Genomic DNA, 19,408 nt, shown 5'->3' with positions numbered 1-19,408 from the left:
TCCCTCAGGTTTCCACTCTTAACTGCTGTGCAGGAGACGCTTCGACAAGGGCAGCCTGTCGTTTTCATCCTGTATCCTCCACTGACTTTCACCCAAAAGGTGCCTAACAGATCATTTTAATTGGATTACAGAATCCCCTAAAAAGTCGGATTCAGTGTATCTGTTTGTGTTTTGCAGTGAAGTGACATAGCTCGAGGCTGGGTCTGTACGATCGCTTTTGTATGATAATAGCCTATTTTTAATAGAAAAGAAAATGTCACTGGGCTTCCTTTTTTCCTCTAGAGTTTGAAACCACAGCAGAAAAGACGTTTAGACTTCTAAATCATTTCAGATAGGTCTTTGTGACAAATGTTTATTTTGAGCAAATAATTTCAAGACAGTATTTCATTTACGACGAATTTAAGGTATTAACAAGCAATCCAGTTTGTCAGATCAGTTTAATCGTATTTAATAGAAGAGAAGATCTTCATTTTCAAAGAACCAGATGCTACCACAGAACCTCTTTGGGTGGTCAGAAATACTAGGATTCAGATCTTAATCTTTACTAAGATCAAAGGGTTACTTCAGTATCAAATGATCAAAACCTTTTCCCTCTTGTTTGTTTTTCTTTCAAATATTTTTAAAGAATACAGTAGAGTTAGTAGATATATTAAATCAAAGGATATTAGAATGCCTTCATCAGTATATCTTGTTTAAAATTAGAGTCTTGTTGGCAATCCTATTGTTAGTGAATACGTAGAGCTATAAAGTTTACCGTATCTCATATAAGCTCAGTTCTGTCCTAAAATAATTTATTTTAGTTTCAGTGGTTAAAGAATCTGTCTGCAATGCAGGAGACACAGGAGATGTGGGTTCCATCCCTGGGTCAGGAAGATCCCCTGGAGGAAGAAATCGCAACCCACTCCAGTGTTTTTGCCTGAAAAATCCCATGGACAGAGGAGCTTGGTGGGCTACAGTCCAAAGTGTCGCAGTGTCGGACATGACTGAGCAACTAAACACACACACACACACACACACAAATGGAGAGTGGTTCCTTCATATGAACAAATGTAGCTGTTCTATGTAGAGACCCCAAAGACTCATGACTTGTAGCAATTTGAAATTTTACTGAAGAACAAATTTGAGTCAAAATACTGCAAGGCAGATATGCGAGGATGATTTAGCAAATGAATGACTTAGCAAATGAGTGATTTAGCTAATGAGTGATTTAGCTAATGAGTAAGCTTAACCTCCAGAGAGGCAAGATAGTGTTGTTATTAAAGAGGGTCTCTGAAGCCAGCAGGGTTGGTTTCAGCCCAGCTCTCCCCCTTGCCAGCCACAGGCCCATGAGCCTGAGCCTCCTCACTCAGCCCCACTGTCCTCCAGGGTAAACCGGGACGATACCAGTGGGAATGCTCCCTGCTGAAAGACGGTAGCTCTCAGGAGCCTGATTGGCTTTGACCTGTTGTCTCCATGTTTTGAAAAGTAATTCCCCTCCACAGATTAGCATGCTTAGTTCTTTATGAAAAGTGACTCTTTTCATATATATATGACTCTTTTCAATAATATATATATATATTTCAAATATTGAGTTTGGGCTCAACTCAAATGTATATATATTTTTTCCCTTGCACTACATAAGGCCAGAAATTCTTTTTTTTTTCCAAGCCAAACTGTATCCAGCTTTATTAAAGATACTTTTCATAAACAATCATGGTATTTCAGGCAGGACATGGGCAGACAATCGTTAACAGTATACAACTTTCAAACTCCCTTTTTCAGTGGACTACCAAATCAGAAAGCCACTATAAAACCCAAAGAAATCTTCATGTGATGCTCTGAACAGGCAAAGTTTAGAGTGAGGGTTGACATTTCACATTTAGCATGTCGATTAACAACTTTTCACAAGCCGACCCTGACTTTCAGGAAATGGAAATGAAAATGGCCGAAGTATCACTCTGAGGAGCCACAGTCTAAAGGAAGGAACTGCTGCTCTTTTGAAGGATGCCATCTCAGTGGTGGCACTAGAAAGTCCAGATTGCCTGACATACTGGTCATCAATTTTGGGGGAGCACGGGGTTCAGGTTCCAACAGGTCTCTGGGTTAGGGGAGTCAAGTCTGTGCTGAGGTGGAGAGGGAGAGGAGGACATAAAAACTAAAGTTTAGCTCCCCACACCACAAGGTGTTTGTGCCAAGGTGGCTCACGTGCATCAACACCAAGGAATCCCTCCTTCCTGGGAACCAAGAGGAAGTCTCTCAAAACTAGACGGGGAAGGTATTTTCCCCCCACGTCAATTCAGCTTCGGAGACATTCTGTTAGTGACGTGCCCTTCCCCCAAAAACCAACAATGAAGTGTTCTGTGTGCTAACAACATAGCTTAAAAAAAAAAAAAGTAAAACAAAATTCTGCATTTTTATAAAACTTGATAAAAAATAGTATTTCAAACTGTACAGTCACCAGAAGTACACAGTTATCAAAAATGCACACACTTCAGTTGGCATCTCCAGCAGCTTCAGCTTTCTGTGCCTGGTCTGTTTTGGCATCTCCATTTTCTGCAGGGTTATTCCCATCCTTGCCAGCATCAGCCTTCCCCTTTTTCCCTTTGGGTACCTTCTCTGCCTTCTTTGCAGGGGCCTTTTTAGGCTTGGGCTCTGGCTTTGGAGGAGCAGGTTTAGCAGATAACCTTGCAGATCTTCTCTGTGGTTCGTCCTTCACCTTGGCTTTATCTCCTTTAGCGTCCCCTTCAGCTTTTCTCTTGGGCATGGTGGCTGCAGCCGCGGGACGTAGGCGCTGGACCCGGGGATGCAGCGGCGTGCGGGCTTTAAGTCGATCCAGGCGTCGCTCTCGCCTCTTCTTCACACTGCTCCCAGAAAGTCTTTAAATGGCACATCTTCCTGAAGATGTTATACTTCCTTATACGTGGTGTTGCAAACACTTTTCATGAAGGTAAAACTTAAAGAAAGAAATGGGAACAGAGAGAGAAAAATTGAATGGAAATAATTGTGCAGGACTTTCAAAAATGAATCTTTTTTTCCACAATATTAAATTCTTCCTGAGTTCTTAAAAATAATCACTTTGACTTAAAAAAAAAAAGGTACTGGCAAGTTTCAAATACATGACTGCCACATTTCACATCTAAAGTATTACTTTGCAATAGGCTTAAAGAGTAGGAATATAGCATAATTATTATATGATATAATATATATAATGACATCCTTCTTGAAGTTCAGGATGTTATTTAGTAATATACATAATTAGAAAAGCATTTGCTTCTCTTCTCTACAAGTTTTTTTTTTTTCTTTCTGGAAGCAATCTCATTTAAAACCCCATCTAGCACTTTAATTCAGTTTATAAATTAACTATTTAACAATTCTAATCACCAAAGAGCAGAATGTCACAGTTATATCCAGAAAGTGGATATACATGAAATATATGCCAGTGAAAAATCGTTTATAAAGAAGACTAAGGTGGAGGAGAGAATAATTAGATAGAATGGGTCCTCTTTGACAAATATGTTAAGATAACAGAAACATTTCACAATATAGGAAATGCTTATAATGTTGGTATTTCTTTAATGTGGGCTTAAAGCTAGTACACGACAGAGATGATATGAAGCAAAAGTTCGTAAGAGACTGACTGTTATGGTGCCAGGAATTTTGAAATTCCCAAAAGGCAGCCCGTGATCATACATCAGGTGTCCTGAGGAGTCTGCATTGTCAGTTCACATAACCAGATACCTGAGACGCTGGCTAGAGAGCCTTGGCAAGAAGGGAGGACGTGATCTAGGAAGTGGGGTGGCTGGTCTGCTCTTGGCTCCGTGGACCGACTTGAAGGACATCTTCCACAGAAGTCTGGAACTGCCAGCATCAGCGGTTCCTTTGACACTCAGAACTCATTTGAATAAAAAAGTGACTTTGATCCGAAGAACTTTTTATCCTCCTGGTTTGCTCCATACGATGAAACTCGAGAGAAACTTTGGAACTGCAACTTTCGTGAGAAGTCAGAAATTATTTTATTTTGAAATCTGAAATGAGTATATTTGCTTCTAAAAATCTTATATGTTTCTCAAATATGTATTTTTAATACTTAATGCAGCTGTAAAATCTGTGTAACAGTGAGTATTTCATGATGAACTTATCCAAATCTAAGGTTTTAATGAAAACTAAAAAAAAAAAAAAGGCTGAGTTTCTTTAGTTTCTCCAAAGCAAAAAAAAAAAAGTAATAAAAAAAGTAAAAATAAATGTAAATGTTTAACCATAAGGAAGAGATTAAGTATAGCATAGTGGTTTAAACACAGATTTAAAATCCAGACTTTCTTTGTTTGACTTTTCTCTGTTGCTTGGACAAGTTCCATAACCATTCTGTTCTCTGTCTCTTTTCTTTAATCTGTGTTATAGAAATAATAATTTAAATAATTTCATAATGTTTTATGAATTTTAAGTAAATTAACACAAAGAACAATGCCTGCTGTTAATTATGTAATATTTAGTACCTAACGGAAAATATGATTACCTGTAGTTTCACAGGTCTCTTTCACCTTACTTGATATATTGTATTGCATTTGTAAATAATCTGAAGCATTTGTGTTTTGAGTCTTTCCAAATACTCATTAATTAGAATGAGTAATCAATTAGATATTGTTGAATTCTCTGAGGAAATAAAAATAAAGTCCAAATAGAAATGAAAATCTCATTTAGTAACCTTAACATTCATTTCAACAAAGAATGAATTATGCATTAAAAAACATACATTTCTTATGTAAGAAAATGAATACTGAACATCAATTACCTGAAAGACCTTGCCAAATCAAAAGTGTCATCATAATGTTAAACAAGCCAGGGTGACTCTATTCAAGACTGAGGACTCTTGAGAGTCCCTTGGACAACAATGAGATCAAACCAGTCAATCCTAACGGAAATCAACCCTGAATATTCTTTGGAAAGACTGATGCTGAAACTCCAATACTTTGACCACCTGATGTGAAGAGCCGACTCATTTGAAAAGACCCTGATGCTGGGAATGATTGAAGGTGGGAGGAGAAGGGAACAAGGATGAGATGGTTGGATGGCATCACCTACTCCATGGACATGAGTTTGAGCAAGCTCCCGGAGATAGGGAAGGGCAGGGAAACCTGCAGCTCTGCAGTTCATGGTTTACAAAGACTTGGACACAATTTAACAACTGAACGACCAGACCCAGAAAGGTCAGTGTTTTAAAACCAGCATTTATGAATAAACAGTTGTTTCTTCAGAGACAGGGGCTGTCTGAGCAGTCTGTTGCTTTCGGGAAACTTCCTGAAGCAAACAGTGAAGTTATTTACCGGTTTACAGCCTTATCTTCTTTGAGCAAGAATTTGCTGGAACAAATGATAAAGTCATGGTGATACAGAAGGTCTAAACTTTGGTCCTGCTAATTAAACTCTAGAATGCCATGTGGTCTCAGCTCTCAGTAGTTATTTGAACATTCAACTGTACAGTTCTTTCTTTCTTTTTTTTTTCTAGAAATTGAAATAGGAAGCAAAGATGATTTTCATTTATTTCACTGGATTTGCTTCTCAGTTTCCCTGACCACAAATGCAATTCGTAAGAGCTTCAAATGTCACATGAAGATGCTTTTTAAGGTTACAGTAATATAACTTACTTTTTTAAAGGACTAACTGTCCCTTCACATGCTCCAGCTACTTTCTTAAATTGTTGCTTGGCTTACAAATTAATTGATCCCGAGGTCCTAAATGCCTCTTGGCTTATTATGGAAACATTTGTGTTAATTGACCCAACCAAGGGTCTCTGTGATTGTCTCTGGTGCCAGAGAACTTCCACCAAATAAGTTTATGTAGGGATTCCAACATAAATCTATGGTCATAACCCAGTGAGATTGAATGCAAAAAATCTCAACTCTTGAGTGCTTAAATTGAGGTGTACTTATAAACAAAATTAATAAAATGACCAAAGGTTATCTATACTTCATCCACTGCTTATATGAAAGATTAAATGTTTTGGATGATGTGATACTATCCAAATATGAAAGAAATGTTTTAGAGGTCTTGCTCTTAGAATGATCAATTTGCTTATAACATATTCAAAATAAATTGACTAATTTAGTATTATCACTCAATGGACACAAGTTTGAGCAAACTCCAGGAGGTAGTGAAGTACAGGGAAGCCTGGCGTGCTCCAGTTCATGGAGTCACAGAGAGTCTGACATGACTTAGCGACTGAACAACAACAATATTTTTATCCCTGTCTTTTTCAAAGCAGGATTATATACTTTTGTAGCCAAATTTTAATTTAATCTAGCTCATTTTTCTCTTTTCTTTCATGCATGAGAAAAAATACACTCGAATACACTCAAATACACTCAAATGGTTAAGGATATGATCAGATAGTTAACGGGGGAAATTAAAGATTCTAAACTGTAGATTGTTGCTCTTCATACCACATTGCCTGCCAGTTCAGAATACTGTATTTTGCAAACACTTTCTTTGGTGAGTGATTCATGGTTCAAAATTCAGAGCTCATGACAAGTCTTCTGTGTCCATACAATGTCAGATCCACCGTGAGGGTGCCTGCTGCCTACGAGGACAGAGCTTTCTTTGTAACTTGAGGGTGCACTCTCAAACATAATTGTATTAATCTTTTATTTTTGAAATATTTGTTTTTTTCATAAAGTTAGTACAATAATTGATCTCCCCAAAGAGTATGGTTCTACAGACCTGAAATCTTCTCTATCGCAAGAGGCATCGTGTACCAGAGATTTATAGAGTATTGTACTGATTTCCTTTTCATTTCTCCTAGCATTTCTGCTCCTTTATTAAAAAGAAATCCAGAGAGACATGTATGTTTGCACAGGGTGAAGGCTTTGGGTTTGTGTTGCTCCGTCTATGAGTTCCTACATAGTGTTGATTGAACAGCTCTAAATAAAGAGCCTCTGTGAGGCCATAATTTCTCCCTCAAGCTCTCTTACTTTCTGATTTAATTGTGTCCATTTCATTGAGCTGAGACAATAGCTTCTCTGATAATTTCTCTAGCAGTTTCTAAAATAAAATTGTTATAATTGTACTTATTTTCATAAGTTTTTTACTTGGCTCCTCAAGGGCACCTTTAAAATGCTGATTTGAGAAGCAAATGTTTGTGAAGTCACAGTTGCTCAGTCGTGTCCGACTCTTTGTGACCCCATGGACCCCCATAGCCCGCCAGGCTCCTCTGATTCTCCAGGCAGGAATACTAGAGTGGGTTGTCATTCCCTTCTCCAGGGGATCTTCCCAATCCAGGGATCTAACCCGGGCCTCCTGTGTTTCAGGCAGATTCTTTATCATCGAGCCACCACGTACCCCTACAAATCTACAATAAACTCTCTGTCAAGAACACCAGGCATCTGATCCCCTTTGGTAATTAGCGTCTTACGTTTGCAAACAGAAGGCTGTGTAAGGAACCAAAGCACAGTGCTTTCCGCATGTATCAATGAACACGAGCGGGATTTGAGTGGAATCTTCAGGGATTTGCAGCCCATCCTTCTGTATGCCTCTCATGCGTCAGCTCTTTTGGTCTCCTCTCTTGGAATCGAGTGCCCCTCCTGGTTCTCTTGTAAGAACATTTTGTTTCATTTTTCTGGATGGTAACAACTTCAAATACTAGGTCTAGTGAACCATGGGTTTATCTCTCAGCATCTCCAAGTAGGGTGGATAGCTTTATCAGTAGGGTTCAGATAAAGAGTGGCTTAATGTCAAAACGCCATTATCCACCTTTCATTATATAGTTTCTGAAGAACAGTTTTCCAGCTCTGTGACCTAGTTTTCCTTCTTGGTCGTATATTGTGAAAGCACTATATACTCTGCAATACTTTGATTGATGCAAAATGGGAAAAAAATATAAAGTGAAAGTTGCCCCTCAAATTATCCTGGATAACTATTATTAATAATTTGATATTACCCTTTTGTGTGGGTAAATATGGCTATGTTTATATAAGCTTTATAATCATATTAAATTTTTCCATCGAAGATACTTCTTTGGCACCCTTCTGTGATCCCTGTAGGATCATCTTAGTAATGCTTGTGTCTGTATCAGATTCCATTGTGTGTGTATAAAATAATCCATTTAGCCATTGACCATTAAGGCGCATTTAGGTTTTTCCGCCTTCGTCTGTTTTGTAATTAATGCTGCAAGAGACACATTTGCGGACTCGGGCTGCTATAACAAAATACCATGGACTGGGCATCTTAACCAGCAGATATGTATTTCTCCAGGTCCAGAGGCTAGGAGATCAAGGTGCCAGCAACCAGCAGATGCAGTTCCTGGTGAGGGCCCTCTTCCTTGCTTGCAGACAGCCGTCTTCTTGCTCTGTCTTTTCATGGAGTGTGTGTGTGAATGGAGAGGGGGCGGGGGTGGAAAGAGAGAGAAAGAAAACAGAAAGAAGGAAAGAGAAAAAGGGAAGATGAGCACACTCCACTTCTTCTTGTAAAATACCGATCTCACTTGAGGCCCCACCATTAGGACCTCATCCAAACCGAGTTACCACCCAAGGTTCCATGGCCGGATTCCACCAGATCAGAGGTAGGGCCTCAACACATGGATTGCGTGAGGGGCACAATAGCAGACGTATATCCATGTATATGAATACTTCTGAAGGATCAGATCAGATCAGATCAGATCAGTCGCTCAGTCATGTCCGACTCTTTGTGACCCCATGAATCGCAGCACGCCAGGCCTCCCTGTCCATCACCAACTCCCGGAGTTCACTCAGACTCACGTCCATCGAGTCAGTGATGCCATCCAGCCATCTCATCCTCTGTCATCCCCTTCTCCTCCTGCCCCCAATCCCTCCCAGCATCAGAGTCTTTTCCAATGAGTCAACTCTTTGCATGAGGTGGCCAAAGTACTGGAGTTTCAGCTTTAGCATCATTCCCTCCAAAGAAATCCCAGGGCTGATCTCCTTCAGAATGGACTGGTTGGATCTCCTTGCAGTCCAAGGGACTCTCAAGAGTTTTCACCAACACCACAGTTCAAAAGCATCAATTCTTCGGTGCTCAGCCTTCTTCACAGTCCAACTCTCACATCCATACATGACCACTGGAAAAACCATAGCCTTGACTAGATGAACCTTTGTTGGCAAAGTAATGACTCTGCTTTTGAATATGCTATCTAGCTTTCTAGAAATGAAATGTTTAGTCAAATCAAGCTCTGTTTTTATTGGGAAGGGATCATAGCTGAGCAATGAAGGAAAATACCCTGACATCCCTAAGGTTTGCAGCACATGACCATTACCAGATGTTTATGACCAGCTCCAGCCAGAATAGCCTTTTACTCTGCTGTCTGCAATGCACAACGTGAGGCTTACTGTCTGCCTAAGAGAGGAGACAGAGCTTCATCTTCCTTTCGTACTTGAATCAGTGAAAATAGTTGATTTTTAAAGCATTGAAAGCTTTAAACTTTAACTTTTAAACATTTTAACATTTTAAACTTTTCTATGCTATCTGTCAAATCAAGAGAGAAATAACTTAAGAAGTCAATAGCTTGGGAATAACTACATATATCTTAGCGGTGCCATGGACTGCAGCCCACTGGGCTCCTCTGTCCACGGGATTCTCCAGGCAAGCACACTGGAGTGCGTTGCCGTTTCCTCCTCCAGGGGATCTTCCCAGTTCCCAGGGATCAAGCAAATGTCTCTTATGTCTCCTGCCTTGACAGGCAGGTTTTTTTAGTCACTGGTGCCACCTGGGAAGCCCAAAATAACTTGAGTTAGGGACTATTAGATTCTTCCAGCTAAGACTCAGTGATTCTAGCTTGTTTTAGAATAATTGTTTACTTTTTAATAATTCCTCTGAGAATCAAAACAGCCTGTTGTCCATTTCATTGGCATGTAATTGTTTATAGTCATCTCTTGTGATCCTTTGTTAAAAGGTCTTTTTAATATGTTTATTTTATCTAAAAGTACTAAGTGTTCTGTATCTGGAATTATAAAAATATATCTGATCAGCTTATGCTGCTGAAAAGAAACATCTGTCCACACGTTATTTTGTTTTATTCTCATATTTTTCCTAACAGTTGCCAGTGTTAAAGTGCGGAAACTCAGGCCCAGAACTCAAGTGGGTTAGCCACTCTGCCCAGCGTGGCAGCGGCAGGTCACGGTCCCAGATGCTTACAGCATCACACCTCTGCCCTTCCTTCGCTCTGCCGTGTTCTGGACTTAAGTGTTGCTCTTTCTCCTCCGGATGTTAAGGTTTACCATGGCAGTTCTTCTTCTTGGAACCAGTAAATATTTGTTGAATGGAATCAGACTTTTTGGCATAATGGCCTCCCCTCAGGTAATTGCAAGTAAATTTTAATAAGTTAGAGTTGGGTTAAATTGAAACAAGAATCGCTGCAGCTCACCAAAGTGTTCAGCGCTTTTCTTCTCTGAGTTGTAAAGCATCAGCAATTTGTTTCTTGATTGCATTCATCAAGAGCATTTACTTGGTACAAGACAGAGGTGAGGGACAGTCACATGACTTTTCTTAGCCTGACAGTTACTGAGGTTAGTAGTTCCAGAATATTGATCGCTGAATCGTATACAAATTTTACTGATGGTTTAAAGTATTTGACTTTTCAATGACCTTATTTGCTTCCCATATAGCTGTTTCTCTTGCTAAATGCAATATTGATAATGTAAGCTTCCTAATTGGTACTTTATTTTCATTAATCATAAAAAATTATGCCATAAATGAGAAGAAGATAATTTAATTTTTATTGTGAATTTCAGTATCTTGATTTTCTAAGAACATAAAGAATGAAATAGGACTGAGTGTGCTGCTGTTCCTTTATAGGTGGCTTGTGAAAATTTTTATGAAATCTTACTACACAGAAGTGAGAGGACATGAAACAGTGAGAGCGCTTTGAAAGAACTGGAGGCATAGTTCAAACCCTAGTCTTTCAGAAGTGAAAGTGTACATCTGTGTCACATGCCTCTTCACTGAGTGCAACTGAGAATTTCACTGGATCTTAAAATCAAGTTTCAAAGAACGTGGTTTGAAAACTCGTAGGCCGTACTTAGTGACATAGGCACTGCTATGGGTAAATTAAAAGAAAAAAATGCAGACACAACTTCGTAAAACTGTCTCTGACCTAGTTGGAGACAAAATACACATGCAAGAAAAGGATACATTTCTTATTCTTCCTGCTTCATAAAGGAGGTTGTTAGAATGATTTTACGTAGAATACAGGGTTTTGGAAGTTCAATACAGAATTAAATGTTTCTTAAAGCATTTTAGAAATAAATGTTTCTAAAATCTCATTTTCTTCAACTTGGCAGTAAGTCTAATATTGTCTTCAGCAATTTAGTTCATAAGTGACATGACATCAAATCTTTATGCAAATTATAGCATGATTTCACCCAATTTTATTTACTTCATGCTCATGATAGTTTTAATAAAAGGGCATTTAAATTTTATCTTTAATTTTTTCTATCCAATAGGAAGAATACAATTTTCTCAAAAATAATTTAATTTGATCTATTTTTTTAAGGAACATAAATTATTTCTACTTTTAAGATTGTCAGTGAGGACTTCCCTGGTGGTCCAGTGGTTAGGACTCCATGCTTCCCACACAAGTGGCGAGGGTTCAGTCTCTGGTGGGAGAACTAACATCCCAGAGGCTGAGTGGTACAACCAAAACAGAAAAAACGCTAATGATAAATTGGAGGGCTTGGGGCCTGCTCCATAGGTTTGGTCAAGGTTCTGTGTTATGGTCCCTTTTAACAAAATAATTCTCTGAAGTTTGGTCTTTTAGTTGGTCAGTTACAAGCAAAGCAGTATATTCAGACTTTGTAACATGTTGACTTTTAAGTCCCACAGTCAATATTCAAAGATGTGTCCTCACGTGCCAACTGATTCTTTTTAAAAATATAATAAGTAATATTAAAGACATAGTCAATATCATTTATTTCCTTCTAATACCCATGACCAGACCACCTGACCTGCCTCTTGAGAAACCTGTATACAGGTCAGGAAGCAACAGTTAGAACTGGACATGGAACAACAGACTGGTTGTAAATAGGAAAAGGAGTACATCAAGGCTGTATATTGTCACCCTGCTTATTTAACTTATATGCAGAATACATCATGAGAAACGCTGGGCTGGAAGAAGCACAAGCTGGAATCAAGATTGCCAGGAGAAAGATCAATAACCTCAGATACGCAGATGACACCACCCCTATGGCAGAAAGTGAGAAGAACTAAAGAGCTTCTTGATGAAAGTGAAAGAGGAGAGTGAAAAAGTTGGCTTAAAGCTCGACATTCAAAAAACTAAGATCATGGCATCTGGTCCCATCACTTCATGGCAAATAGATGGGGAAACAGTGGAAACAGTGGCTGACTTTATTTTTTCTGGGCTCCGAAATCACTGTGGATGGTGATTGCAGCCATGAAATTAAAAGATGCTTGCTCATTGGAAGGAAAGTTATGAGCAACCTAGACAGTGTATTAAAAAGCAGAGACATTACTTTGCCGACAAAGATGTGTCTATTCAAGGCTATGGTTTTTCCAGAAGTCATGTATGGATGTGAGAGTTGGACTATAAAGAAAGCTGAGTGTGGAAGAATTGATGCTTTTGAACTGTGGTGTTGGAGAAGACTCTTGAGAGTCCCTTGGACTGCAAGGAGATCCAACCAGTCCATCCTAAAGGAAATCAGTTCTGAATGTTCATTGGAAGGACTGATGCTGAAGCTGAAACTCCAATACTTTGGCCACCTGATGCGAAGGACTGACTCATTTGAAAAAACCCTGATGCTGGGAAAGATTGAGGGCAGGAGGAAAAGGGGACAACAGAGGATGAGATGGTTGGATGGCATCACTGACTCAATGCACATGAATTTGGGTAAGCTCTGGGAGTTGGTAATGGACAGGGAGGCCTGGCATGCTGTGGTTCATGGGGTTGCAAAGAATCGGACACAACTGAGCAACTGAACTGAACTGAACTGAATACCCATGATTAGATTATGCCGCCATTAGTCAAAGAGTTCTTACATTTAAGGCTAAATTTGATACAGTCTGTAAAGCACCTTTAGAAGAAAATGAATTCTTAGAACGATTTAACCTTAAGAAATATGAGTTGAGAGAAAAGCAAAATCTAATTTAAAAACCATGATAACTTTTCATTATCAATGTACATAGTTTCATGTATATAATACTGGATACCACTGTAAAATGTGTAAAATTTCCCACCTACGATATGCACCCCCTGGCAACAGACAGCAGCACATGAAGATCTCCAGTGAGATTTGCTTGATGCGGAATGGATCAGTGCTTTGCTTAACCGCAGAATTCTGTGCAGCCTTTGCAGACATTGACTCTGGTGCCCAGGAACATCTTTTATGGAACAGAAGGCCTAGGAAAAAAGGAAGCGTATTAGGGCAGAGCACATCTACTCCTAGCAATGGAGTAATACCCTGACAATGAGTGTCAGTTGTTAGTTCTTAATGTTAGAGGCAGGTGCCAAGTCTCAGAATCTTTGAGATGTGTGTTAAATGAGGAAAATAACTGGCTGTTATATAAAGAGTCAATCGCCCTGCCTGCTGAAGCCCCATCTCCAGCCCCTCTGGGACACGGGCTCACGGGTGGGATAGCCAGCAGTGCCGCCTGGGGGTAAATGTGGAGGTTGTGACTCCCTGGAGATGGCCAGGCTTCTGGCTTTCTAATTTATCATCTTGTCACCTCCCACTCTCGCCTCTTTGGGGCTGAGATGAAAGAAGTGAGATATAAAGGAATATTCATTTCACTTTTTAATTAAACATTTGGTTTGGTTCCAACATACAAGATTTCAGTTCACATGCACAGAAAAGATGTCAGAAAAATGGTAAAAAAAAAAAAAAAAAAAAGCTTAGAAATTATATTCTTACATACAAAAGACTTATTTTGTCTTCAGCAGAAAAAAACAAAAAATTCCTCTTGGAGGGCCCAGACAGGGTTCATAGAGTGTCGTCGTGGAATGTGGATATTTCTTGACTTCTGTCAGTGAAATTAGCGCAATGGACCATAGAAATATACATTATTGTGGTTTCTGATTTTTTTAAATGTTTCTATTTTTACACATATGCAAAAACGTTTAACTAAAACTAGCTAACTATAGCCATAGAAGCGTGCTTGGAAAGTGTTTATTTGTTGGGCTTTCTTAACCCAAGCAAATGCTAGAACATTCGTTTGAAAGACTATCTTCTCTTAGGTTCCTGTTGGCATCTGTTCTCATCCTCCTCCACTGGCCATTTAGTTTCAAGCTATAAATAGACTGTAGATGCTCAGAAACATATACATGTTTGTATTTGATCTTAGCCTATAAAGATGCAGTTACCAGTTCGGCAGATGAAATATTAAGCATCCTCTAAGAGTCTGAATGATAAGGTTTTGTTCCAAGGAAGAGAGTCGCTTCCTGTTTCGTACCTGCCACAGATTCTTGGGTCTCAGCATACTGTTTACAGATGCAAATTCAAAAAAACGGGATTTAAAAAGTATCTCGAGTTAGGTCAGTGCCAGTATGAGTTCTGAGGGTCTTGAGAGTCTCAGGGTTCTTTCCTAGTCTCCTGGTCTCATAAGCAGGCTTCTCAAGGCCCAGTGGGCCTTCACGGGTTAGTAAGGTGACTGTTGGCAGGTTTTAACTTCCTCGTTAGTAAAACAAGGGATTTAAATCAAATTTCTTAAATGTCCCTCCCAATACTAATCTTCCAGGGATCTCTTTAATGTGTCAGTGCCTCGTGGAGGGGTTTTACTCTAAGACAAGATCAGTAACTGTTGGGATGTAAACTTCTTTAGCATTAAAGCAGGACCTAGACAATTTTAATGGAAAAATCAAGCCAGGAAATACTCTTTCCATTGACTTGATCATTGAGTTTTTCTATGTACCACCTTCTTTCTGATAGTGGCCTTCTGCTCTCACATCCACAAATACCATATAAATGCTGTCATTTGAAACCTGTGAACTAAATACAGATGGCAATTTACACAGCTGTCGGTCTGGGCAGGCAGCGAATCTAAACCCCACTCATGGCATCCGTGGGGAAGGTTCTCATCTGTCACACCTCATCCCTTTACTGAGACGATATCCTGTTCTGAAGCTCCGTGTGATTTTAAAGATTGTTTTCCGAATGCATAGACAGTAGAGTAGACTTCTTACATGCCGTCCATATAGACTTTTCCCAGAGTTGAATGAGTTCTGAGCAAGGACAAGTTGTGCCTCATCTTTCTGAAATAAAACCAGTATGAAATCTGAGCCTACAGAAGGAGATCAAAGCTTACAAGACGTTGTATATCATCACTGAAGATGAAACTCCTGCTGTGAAATCCGCGAGCGGTGGAAGAGTTTCCCCATGTACATGCTAGGTGGTGAAACTTTGCTGCCGAGCCAGAAGCTATTGTTCAGAGTTCCTGCATATTTTATTAAACAGGATGGGCCAGGTAGACAGTATGGTTTATTCAGGTGATTCCTACTGGTCCCAAGGAAGTATTCCTTGACTCTTCAGACAGGAGATCATTCCAGTAAGAAAAGAATTCTGAAAACTTAATGATAAATGTCATGGGGAGCATAAACCTGGGTGACAAGATGTTCTGAATGTTCGTCATTTCTTCCTCTTCTGTTTTTGCACTTTACTGGAAAAATACCTTGTGTCCCAGTTCTGAATTAAATAGGGACTGAGTATCAGGGGAGAGAGCTTCTAACAAGCCTTTTTTTCTTTTTATGGTTTGTGTCGATGAAGAAGGTCCCCCTGGCTTCCCAACTGTGTTGCCCCTGACATTCCTGCAGTCAACAAGAGCACTGAAATAATAATAATAAGGTGAAGCAATCTACACTTGTGCACCTGGGTATTTATCCAAAGGAGCTGATAACTTACTTCTGCACAAAAACCTGCACACGGATATTTATAGAAACTTCATTCTTAAGTGTCAACACTTGGAAGCAACCAAGGTGTCCTTCAGGGTGCGAGTGGATAAATAAACATCAAAACAATGGAGTATTATTCAATGTTAAAAAGAAATGGTCTGTGAAGTCACACCGTGGAGGGATCTTAAATGCGTCTTGCTGGATGAAAGAAGTCAACCTGCAAAGGCTCCATTCTGTCTGATTCCAGCCTTCTGGAAAAGGCGAAACTGTGCAGACCATAAAAGGATCGGAGCTTGCCAAAGGTTAAGGAGGAGGAAGGCATGGAGAGGCGGGCCACAGGAGATTTTAGGGTAGGGAGGCACTTTTGTATGAGACTGTGAGGGTGAACGCATGCCATGAAACACTTAGCTAAACCCAGCAGAACGTGCAACATCATGAGCGGATCCCGCCAGGAGCACAGGCTTCGGGTGACGGGGACATGTCAGTGTCGCACTGGGGTTGCAGCTCCTGCCACACTTTGGTGGGGGCTGGGGTATCACAGTGCGGAGGGGGCGGCTTTGCATGTGTGTGAGCGTGGAATCTTTGTTCTTCCCGCTCGGTTTTGTTATGACCCTAAAGTTCCTCTATACATAAGTCTCTTTTTACAAAATAAGACAATAGTTCTCTTCAATTATAGAATTTTGAGGAGCCTCGTGTTACTTACTGGAATAGGAAATGGCAAGCCACTCCAGCGTTCTCGCCTGGAGAATCCCATGGACAGAGGAGCCTGGTGGGTTACAGCCCATAAAGTTGCACAGAGTTGGACATGACTCAAGAGACTTAGCAGCAGTAGCACTATGTCACTTATACTACTTAATACACATTAACATTAACTAGGATGCAGTATGTTCTATTGCTGGGTAAAAAAAAAAAAAAAGTGGGTCATTGAAAGCACCCTCATTTCACTTTAATGATAAATTTCACTAGCCAGACCTAATATGTTACTAGTAATACATCAGTCTCTTTCATCAGGCTAACAGCAAAAACGATTGCTCTCCTAGCAAACAACAGTAGTAGTCCTGGGAAAGTCTCTGTGGGGCCCTGGAGGATGGTCTGAATGGTGGGAAATCTCCAAGAGGAACCTCTGAGCTCAGCTGCAGACTGTGCTCCGTGCAGAAGGATGGTTGTCAGGTAGAAACATTTCCAGATTTTCAGGTTTTCAGTAGAAGCCAGAGCACTAAGACCTCCCGTTTTAAAAATCTTGACCCAGTGTTAAATAAAACATGGCAGATCCAGCACATGTGTCAGACCAGTTGACCTCTGGATCAGCAGTGTTTTACCTTCTAGAGCAAGACGTGAGCTTGAGAAAGACATGGGGCTGGGAGCAAAGAATTGACCTAGGAGGAGCAGGAGGTCAATGAAGAAAACACATCCGTGTGTGACAGATGGAAAGATGGACAGGGACAGACAGGAGAGAGAGGAGGGAAGGACACGCGAAGTCAGGGAAGCTAATAAAGCGGAAGACGAGGAAGCAAGCAGGGTGGATGGAGTCCGTACAGTGTCTCTGGGATTCACGTCCCCACACGTGAGGCTGAGGACGGTCCACTGGGCTTAGCCGCTGAGGTCGCCTCTGGCCTTTGACACTGTGACATCTCTGAGCATCAGGACCACAGATGTCCTCCAAGGAGGGAGGAGACAAACCGGGTGGAAAATTGGAAGGAGTTGTGCACAGTTTATTTATTTAACAAGTCTGATAGTCAGAGGAAAGAAATTGGTCAGAAACCAGGGAGACAGGGAAGGCAAGAGAGAACTAATCTTTCTGGGTAAAGGAGATCTGTTCAAGTGTAAAGCAGAAGTGAGAAGGGCAGCGTGGAGAAGAAAAAATAAAAATGCCGGAGGGCAAGAGAAAAGGGGTTGAGAAACCTCAAGGGTTTATTCACAGATGCTCCTTGTGGCTCCTGTTTCCAGAATGACACTGTGCCCTGTCATTTCGTGAGCTCTTGTGACTTCACACACTCGTGGCTCAGTGGGCACTGTTTGTTCAAGGACTGTCACCTAGGTGGTCAGGACACAATAGATTGTTACAAAGCTTTAATAGTCATCCAATGTAGCATGTGTGCTTTGAAGGCTGTTCTCTATAGACAGCCACGATGTAATAGAAAGGAGGGGGTATGGGCAGGTAATGGACCCAGCCACGCCAGCTCCGCTCCCCAGCCCGTCTGTGGTTGTGTGAGTCCCTCGGAGGGGTCTTGGGATCTGCCGGCTGCTTCTGCCTTGAGAGTATCCGGCGTGTCCACTGGCCCCTGGTGTCCTGCCCGGAGCTCTGAGCCAGCCTGATCCTCCCGGTCTGCTCGATGGAGCACAGCCGTCCTAATTGCCTCCCTTTGGGTTTTCGTTTCGTCTACAGGGCAGCCAGGCTCGGAAGGTCCACATCCTCTGTGGAAGCAACGTAATATGAAATCCAGTGTTATTTCCTGTGCTGTGACTCACACCCCATCTGGCAGAGCCAGGGACTGAAACAGCATCTCCAGGGCCCCAAGGATTGAAAATGTAGCTCATCGTTGGAGATTTCCACAGCCAACTCAAAGCCTATATTTTCCATCAGTTAAATATTTAGCATTGGCAGCATGAATTTGGATTCGTTCCTCTTCCTGCAAATTAGCTGTTTATAACTATTAGTGATGCCTCGTGAGGCTGGCGATAAAGAGGGCTCCTTCCTCTCCCCAGCTCCAGTCTCTCTTCTCGGGTGTAAGCCGGTTAAGGACACAGAGCCTGGGGAAGGGAATTCAAACACCACGGCCCCAGACATCTTGGGCCTGGCAGGCTTTCAGCCTTCTGTTCTCCTTTCTCTGCATTAAAAATGCTTCCTTCACCTAAACATCCCCACACCCCAAACTACTCAGCGCAGCAGTCTAAACTTAATGCTTCCATTTTCTCATCTTACTCCTGCGTTCTATCCCCTTGCAGCGGGGTTTCCTGATTCACTGCAGAAAAACGGCTCTATTTTGATCTCCGTTTTCGAGCTCAAGGGCTCTCTCAGGTGCACGTGTTCAGTTCTCCCCGTGGTCCTCCCCAGCCCTCTCCCCTCTCTCCGGCTCTGGCCAGAGGCTGCCTCCCCTGCTGGGCCCTCTCTGTCTCCAGGCTCCGTGGCAACTCCTGCTTCCCCACATCCTTTCCAGTGATCCCTCACCTGCCCCATTTGTTTCCCCCAGCCCCTCAACTGCAGGACTTCTTTAGGGTTTATCTTTTTTGGCTCCTCTCCAGCTCCTGTTAGCTGCACTGACTAGAATGAAGTTGGGCTTGGGTTCCAGGGTCTGGGCCTGGTGCGGGGAGGCAGGAATGGTAGAAGGCAGGTCGCTATGTCTGTCATCTTGTAAGCTTGTTATGCCTTATTTATGCCAACCCTTCCATCACTGCCTGTCAACCTCCTCCTCCTCCTGGACAAACACTTTGGAGAAAACTGTGGCTGCAAACACTGGCCACTGCACCTTTGTGAGCGAGAAGGTGAAACAGCCTGCCCTGCTCACTCTCCTAGCTGCCTAAGAATTCTAGGCAAGGTGTCCAACTTCTTTAAGTTTCTTTCTTTCTCTCTAAATTTGGGCTATTAATG

The 19,408-nt window shown here is 41.2% G+C and overlaps 1 protein-coding gene and 1 pseudogene across 2 annotated transcripts in view; one reads left to right on the top strand and one right to left on the bottom strand.

Annotated features, from left to right (window-relative positions):
* The window catches only part of NALF1 (NALCN channel auxiliary factor 1), a 610,520-nt gene that overhangs the window by 359,368 nt on the left and 231,744 nt on the right, over positions 1-19,408 (top strand). The gene's annotated exons all lie outside the window — the stretch shown is intronic.
* Positions 1,649-2,792, bottom strand: LOC109566952 (non-histone chromosomal protein HMG-17 pseudogene; annotated as a pseudogene).

Source organism: Bos indicus, chromosome 12 (genome assembly GCF_029378745.1).
Source record: "Bos indicus isolate NIAB-ARS_2022 breed Sahiwal x Tharparkar chromosome 12, NIAB-ARS_B.indTharparkar_mat_pri_1.0, whole genome shotgun sequence".
Classification (NCBI taxonomy): Eukaryota; Metazoa; Chordata; class Mammalia; order Artiodactyla; family Bovidae; genus Bos; species Bos indicus.
This window is presented reverse-complemented; position numbering and strand designations above follow the sequence as displayed.